This window comes from Elephas maximus, chromosome 3 (genome assembly GCF_024166365.1).
Source record: "Elephas maximus indicus isolate mEleMax1 chromosome 3, mEleMax1 primary haplotype, whole genome shotgun sequence".
Taxonomy (NCBI): domain Eukaryota; kingdom Metazoa; phylum Chordata; class Mammalia; order Proboscidea; family Elephantidae; genus Elephas; species Elephas maximus.
In genome coordinates this window covers 27763954-27772344 of record NC_064821.1, presented here as the reverse complement: position 1 = coordinate 27772344, position 8391 = coordinate 27763954, and positions in this window count along the sequence as shown.

The window sequence follows — 8391 nt, the reverse complement described above, 5'->3', positions numbered from 1 at the left end:
AAAATTGAAAACAGGTTTTTAAATCTAAATCAATGTTATTTCTTCTATTTGAAAACTTCCATTTCTGCATACTATATTATTATTACTGGCCAGAATTTCAGAATTTTTTTTTTTAAAGACTATTTTAGAATAAGAAACAAAGGTCCCCACCCCATCTGGAGCAAGGGAGAATGAAGAAAATCAAAGACACAAGGCAAAGATTACTCCAAAGGACTGTATGACCACAACTATCACAGCCTACAGTGGACTGAGTCCAGCACAACTTGATGGTACCGGCTGCCACCACCATCTGCACTGACTGGGATCACAACAGAGGGTCCCGGACAGAGCTGGAGGAAAATATAGAACAAAATTCTAACTCACAAGAAAAGGACCAGTCTTACTGGCCTGACAGAGACTGGAGACACTCCGAAAAGTATGGCCCCCAGACACCCTTTTAACTCAGTACTGAAGTCATTCCTGAAGTTCACCCTTCAGCCAAAGAGTAGACAGGCCCATAAAACAAACAATAATACCCTTAACTCAACCATATGTACGAGACTAAATGGGCACACCAGCCCAGGGGCAAGGACTAGAAGGCAGGATGGGATAGGAAAGCTGGACAAATGGAAATGGGAAACCCAAAGTCAGAAGGGGAGAGTGTTGATGCATCACAGGGTTGGCAACCAATGTCACAAAACAATATGTTTATTGTTTAATGAGAAACCAATTTTCTCTGTAAACCTTCATCTAAAGCACAGTTTAAAAAAAAAAAGGCTCCTCTCACCATTTATATAAGTATTAAAAAAACTGGCAAATTTATATCACATATGGGTTTTTTTTTTTTTTATGGGTTAAGCGCAGAGATGTCTTTTATCGTAAATTCCCAAGGATACCTAAACACAGGAGATTTCAGAGTTCAAAATCAAAACCTAGCCTCCATAAATGCTCATGTATTTTTTTTTTTTAAAGCATTTACTTTCCATTGTCAAATACTAGGATTCTTGGAACAGACAAGGGAATGAAGGTATAGTTCTTTTTATTCCCGATGACAGTGATAACTCTTAGATTTTCTTGTAATTTCTGAAAAATCAACATATATGAAATAAATGTAATAACCTGAAACTTAATCATATTGTCTACAGGCGGTAAAAAGTCGGGGCAAAATAAACAGCCCTATCTCTATTTTTCTGAATTTGAAGAAAGATGATTATTAAGTGGTAGAATAGTTGAGAAAAAGGGTCAACCTAACTGATACAATTTTACCCTGACTTAATAGGTCTCTGGGGTCAGCCATGGGGAAATTTTCAGGTTCATCTTGGGATCTGTAGAGTAAGTGGCTTAATAACAAAATCATGTGATTTATTACTGTCATGCTTATATTCTGAAAAATTTGATGTCTAACAAGAGTACATGATGTATATGTCCAATTACCTGTTGCCGTCCAGTCCATTCCGACTCATAGCTACCCTATAGGACAGAGTAGAACTGGCTCATAGAATTTCCAAGGTGGTGGATTCGAACTGCCAACCTTTTGGTTAACAGCTGTAGCTTTTACCACTGTGCCGCCAGGGTTCCATATGATGGATACAATTTCTGTGTGACTTCCCAAACAAGGGGAAAGAAATGGAGATAAAAATTAGAATTCCAGGATCACAGTGCCAGAACAATGGACCAGAATCTTCAGCCCCAGCAGGGATTAGCCTAGGGCTACCCACCTACCTTAACTATTTACTTTTGCCCGTACTTGCTCCAAGAAGATTTTCATATGCATTTTATATTCTTTACAACTAAGAATTGGGCACATTTTGAGAGTGAGGGCAGGATTCAGTTCTGTTGGCAGTTTTGGGTCAGCTGAAACTTTGCCACTGGGGTTTACATGTAGAGATATTTGTAGTCAAATTTAACTGTGAGTTCTCTGCCGAGAGGAACACAATAATTCTGAAAATCTGGCCAATAACAATACAGATCCCAGAGGAATACAAATTGGTTCCTGTTAATTCTCCATGAGGGCAGACAATCTTAAGTCTTCCTGAACAAGGTTCCTCCCTTAGCTCTAAAGACTGTATGAATTAAAGTGAAACACTGTGTGCTACAATCCCTCAGAGATGATGGTGGATATTTCATGTCACATAGATATCCCATAAGAGAATAATAAGAGTACCTTTCTGTTATGAGTTGAATTGTACCCCCCCGCCAAAATTGTTGAAATCCTTACCCCTACACCTGTAATCCCATTTGGGAATACGGTTTTCTTTGTTATGTTAATGTATCCTAAATCTAATCACTTCTAAGTGATCTAAAGAGCAGCATAGATACAGAGACAAGAAAGCACAAACAGGGAAAGATAAATGCCACATTAAGGTTGCCAAGGAACCAAGGAACAGAAGATAGAGATAAAGTTCTTCCCCCAGAGCCAAAACAGAGAGAGCCTTCTCCTATAGCTGGTGCCTGAATTATAAATATTTAAAAAATCTGTTTTAATTTCTAATATGTTAAATATTCAGGTATAACCCACATAGAGTAATATTTTGGGGAGTAGTCCATTTAAAGAGTCCGAAGGTGTCCTGAGATCAACCCATTGCCATTGAGTTGATTCCAACTCATAGCAACCTATACGACAGAGAACTGCCCCACAGGATGTCCAAGCAGTGGCTAGTGGATTTGAAATGCCAAACTTTTGGTTAGCAGCCTGAGCTCTTAACCAATGTGTCACTACGGTTCCTCCTGGGATAAAAAGAACTTGTGAAATGGTGGTGTACAATAACCATCATTTTGTTATGGTCACAAGTTCTGTGGGTCAGGAATTTGAACAGGACAGAGTGAGAATGAATAGCTTGTCTCTGCCTCAAAATAGCCAGAGCCTCTGGGTGGGAAGACTTACACAGCTGAAGGTTATTCCATAGGCTGAGGGCTGGAATTATCTGGACACTCCTTAATTCATGTGTCTGGTTCCTTACCTGAAGTGGTTAGAAGGCTCTACACAACTGGTGATAGTTAATAGGAGTACCTACATGCAACTTGTCCATGTCACAGCATGGCTGCTAGTTTCTAAGAGGATACATCCTGACAGGGAGCACCCCAGGAGAGCATTCCAAAAGGGAACTGAATAGTCTCTTACGACTCAGCTTTGGAAATCACATACTAGCACAAATCTCAACATAAATCACTTATGTTGTACTACTTTAGAAGAAGTAGTCAAAAGTTTTTCCAGATTCAAGGAGAGGGAAGAGTGTCAAGGAATTTTGGGGCCAGGTGTTAAAACTACACAGTCTGCCCTCTGGTCACAAATTATTTACATACCTCCCACATATAAAAAACACTCAATGCCTCTGAAGACCTTGCCAAAGTCTCATGGTTGTAGTTATCGGACTTGGTTCTACATCCAGGATCGTGTCATCTAAATCAAGTCCAGTTTGGTAAGACTTAGGTTTGGTTACTTGAATATGTTCTTCTAGATGTGAAGATCTGTGAGCTTCAAAAGAGAAAAGTAATCTACTCCCTACACACCTAACATACAATTGTGAGACAGGGATAGGATAATTGGAATAGACATCCCCACTAAGAAGAGGTGAAGTACGAGGAATGTGATGTCCTCAGCAGCAAATGACTCATAGCAATTCTCTAGTTTAGGCAGGCACATGTTCCTAATCACATGCTTAAGGACAAGTACTGCTCCCTAGGAATGATTCTCTGCATTGTCCTGCCCTCTGAGTCACACTTGCATTCCTATTAAAGGTAAAAACCAAAACCAAACCCACTGCCGTTGAGTCGATTCCAACTCATAGAGACCCTACAGGACAGGGTAGCACTGCTCCATAGTTCCCAAGGAGCGCCTGATGGATTTGAACTGCCTACTTTTGGTTAGCAGCCGTAGCTCTTAACCACTACGCCACCAGGGTTTCCCTATTAAAGGTAGACCATATATATATGTAGCTATATTTTATTGTGTTTTAGGTGAAAGTTTACAGCTCAAGTTAATTTCTCATGCAAAAATGTATACACATATTGTTATGTGACATTAGTTGCAATCCCTATAATGTGACAGTGCAATCCCCCTTTCCATTTTGAGTTCCTGTCCCTTCCTGCCTTCTCATTCTACCTGCAGACAGGAGTCCCCCATTTGGTCTCGTATATCTGCTTGAGCTAAGAAGCACAATCTTCACAAGTATTATTTTATGTTTTATAGTCCAGACTAATCTTTGTCTGAAGAGTGGGCTTCGGGAATGGTTTTAGTTCTGAGTTAACAGAGCATCCAGGAGCCATGGCTTCAGGAGTTCCTCCAGTCTGTCAGTTCATTAAGCCTGGTCTTTTTATGTGAATTTAAGTTCTGCTCCACACTTTTCTCCTGCTCCATCAGGGACTCTGTTGTATTCCCTGTCAGGTCAGTCACTGATGGTAGCTGGGCACCGTCTAGTTCTTCTGGTCTCAGGCTGATGGGGTCTCTGATTTATGTGGCCCTTCTCTTTCTTGGGCTAATATTTTCCTTGCTTTTTTGTGTTCTTCACTTTCCTTTGTTCCAAGTGGGTTGGGACAAATTGATGCATCTTAGCTGGCCATTCGCAGGTTTTTAAGACTCCAGATGCCACTCACCAAAGTGCAATACAGAACATTTTCTTAATAAACTTTGTTATGCCAATTGACATAGATGTCCCCTGAAACCATGGTCTGCAGATCCCAGCCCCTCTGTCCCTCAAAGTGTTTGGTTGTGCTCAGGAAGCTTCTTAGCTTTTGCTTTAAGTCCAGTTGTGCTGACTTCCTCTGTATTGTGTGTTGTCTTTCCCTTCACCTAAGATGATTCTTGTTTACTTATTTAGTTAATGAATTTCCCTTTCCTTCCCTCCCCACCCTTGTAACCATCAAAGAATGTTTTCTTCTGCATTTAAACCTTTTCTTGAGTTCTTACAATAGTGGTCTCATACAATATTTGTCCTTTTGTGACTGAGTAATTTCATTCAGCATAACGCCCTCCAGATTCATCCATGTTGTGAGATGTTTCGCGGATTCATCATTGTTCTTTACTGTTGAGTAGTATTCCATTGTGTGTATGCACCATAATTCGTTCATCCATTCATCTGTTGACGGGCACCTAAGTTGTTTCCATCTTTGCTATTGTGAACGGTGCTGCAATGAACATAGGTGTGCATATATCTATTTGTGTGAAGGCTCTTATCTCTCTAGGATATATTCCAAGGAGTGAGATTCCTGGATTGTATGGTAGCTCTATTTCTAGCTTTTTAAGGAAGTACCAAATCGATTTCCAAAGTAATGGTACCATTTTACATTCCCACCAGCGGTGCATAAGTGTTCCAGTCTCTCCACAACATCTCCAACATCTATTATTTTGTTTTTTTGATTAATGCCAGCCTTATTGGGGTGAGATGGTGTCTCATTGCAGTTTCAATTTGCATTTCTCTAATGGCTAAAGATCATGAGCATTTCCTCATGTATCTGTTGGCTGCCTGAATGTCTTCTTTGGTGAAATGTCTGTTAATATCTTTTGCCTATTTTTTAGTTGGGTTATTGGTCTTTTTGTTGTTGAAGTGTTGCAGTATCTTGTAGATTTTAGAGACTAGACCTTATCGTATATGTCATAGCCAAAAATTTTTTCCCAGTCTGTAGGTAGTCTTTTTACTCTTTTGGTGAAGTCTTTGGATGAGCATAAGTGTTTGACTTTTAGGAGCTCCCAGTTATCTAGTTTCTGTTCTGGTGTTTGTGCATTGTTAGTTATGGTTTGTATTCTGTGTACGCCATGTATTAGGGCTCCTAGTGTTGTTCCTATTTTTTCTTCCATGATCTTTATCATTTTAAATTTTCTATTTAGGTCTTTGATACATTTTGAGTTAGTTTTTATGCATGGTGTGAGGTATGGATCTTGTTTCACTTTTTTGCAGATCAGTATCTAGTTATGCCAGCACCATTCATTAAAGAGACTATCTTTTCCCCGTTTAATGGACTTTGGGCCTTTGTCAAATGTCTGCTGCTCATAGGGGGATGAATTTATGTCTGGGTTCTCAATCCTGTTCCATTGGTCTATGTATCTCTTGTTGTACCAATACCAGGCTGTTTTGACTACTGTGGCAGTATAACAGGTTCTAAAATCAGGCAGTGTGAGGCCTTCCACTTTGTGTGTCTTTGGTAATGCTTTACTAAGCTGGGGACTCTTCCCTTTCCATATGAAGTTGGTGATTTTTTTCTCCATCTTGTTAAAAAATGTCATTGGACAAGGATGCCCTTTATCACGGCTCTTATTCAACATTGTGCTAGCAGTCCTAGCCAGAGCAATTAGGCTAGACAAAGAAATAAAGGGCATCTGGATTGGCAAGGAGGAAGTAAAATTATCTGTATTTGCAGATGACATGATCTTATACACAGAAAACCCTAAGGAATCCTCCAGAAAACTACTGAAACTAATAGAAGAGTTTGGCAGAGTCTCAGGTTAGAAGATAAACATGCAAAAATCACTTGGATTCCTCTACATCAACAAAAAGAACATCGAAGAGGAAATCACCAAATCAATACCATTCACAGTAGCCCCCAAGAAGATAAAATACTTAGGAATAAATCTTCCCAAAGATGTAAAAGACCCATACAAAGAAAACTACAAAGTACTAGTGTAAGAAACTAAAAAGGACCTACATAAGTGGAAAAACATACCTTGCTCATGGATAGGAACACTTAACATAGTAAAAATATCTATTCTACCAAAAGCCATCTATAGATACATCACAATTCCGATCCAAATTCCAATGACATTTTATAATGTGATGGAGAAACAAATCACCAACTTCATATGGAAGGGAAAGAAGCCCCGGATAAGTAAAGCATTACTAAAAAAGAAAAAGAAAGTGGGAGGCCTCACTCTACCCGATTTTAGAACATATTATACAGCCTCTGTAGTCAAAACAGCCTGGTACTGGTACAACAACAGGCACATAGACCAATGGAACAGAATTGAGAACCCAGATATAAATCCATCCACATATGATCAGCTGATATTTGACAAAGGTCCAGTGTCAGTTAATTGGGGAAAAGATAGTGTTTTTAACAAATGGTGCCGGCATAACTGGATATCCATTTGCAAAAAAATGAAACAGGACCCATACCTCACACCATGCACAAAAACTAACTCAAAGTGGATCAAAGACCTAAACATAAAGACTAAAGTGATAAAGATCATGGAAGAAAAAATAGGGACAATGTTAGGAGCCCTAATAGAGGGCATAAACAGAATACAAAACATTACCAAAAATGACGAAGAGAAACCAGATAACTGGGAACTCCTAAAAATCAAACACCTATGCTCATCTAAAGACTTCACCAAAAGAGTAAAAAGACCACCTACAGATTGGGAAAATTTTTTCAGCTATGACATCTCTGACCAGCGCCTGATCTCTAAAATCTACATGATTCTGTTAAAACTCAACCACAAAAAGAGAAACAACCCAATCAAAAAGTGGGCAAAGGATATGAACACGCACTTCACTAAAGAAGATATTCAGGCAGCTAACAGATACATGAGAAGAGGCTCTCGATCATTAGCCATTACAGAAATGCAAATTAAAACTACAATGAGATTCCATCTCACTCCAACAAGGCTGGCATTAATCCAAAAAAACACAAAATAATAAATGTTGGAGAGGCTGCAGAGAGATTGGAACTCTTATACACTGCTGGTGGGAATGTAAAATGGTACAACCACTTTGGACACCTATCTGGCATTTTCTTAAAAAGTTAGAAATAAAACTACCATACAACCCAGAAATCCCACTCCTCGGAATATACCCTAGAGAAATAAGAGCCTTTACACGAACAGATATATGCACACCCATGTTTATTGCAGCTCTGTTTACCATAGCAAAAAGCTGGAAGCAACTAAGGTGTCCATAAATGGATGAATGGTTAAATAAATTATGGTATAGTCACACAATGGAATACTACGCATCGATAAAGAACAGTGATGAATCTGTGAAACATTTCATAATATGGAGGAATCTGGAAGGCATTATGCTGAGTGAAATTAGTCAGAGGCAAAAGGACAAATATCGTATAAGACCACTATTATAAGATCTTGAGAAATAGTATAAACTAAGAAGAACTCACACTTTTGTGTTTACGAGGGGGGAGGGAGGGAGGGTGGGACAGGGTTATTTACTGATTAGTTAGTAGATAAGAACTACTTTAGGTGAAGGGAAGGACAATACTCAATACACGGAAGATCAGTTCAACAGGACTGGACCAAAAGCAAAGAAGTTTCCGGGATAAACTGAATGCTTCAAAGGTCAGCGGAGCAAGGGCGGGGGTTTGGGGACTACGGCTTAAGGGGCCTTCTAAGTCAATTGGCAAAATAATTCTATTATGAAAACATTCTGCATCCCACTTTGAAGTGTGGCGTCTGGGGTCTTAAATGCT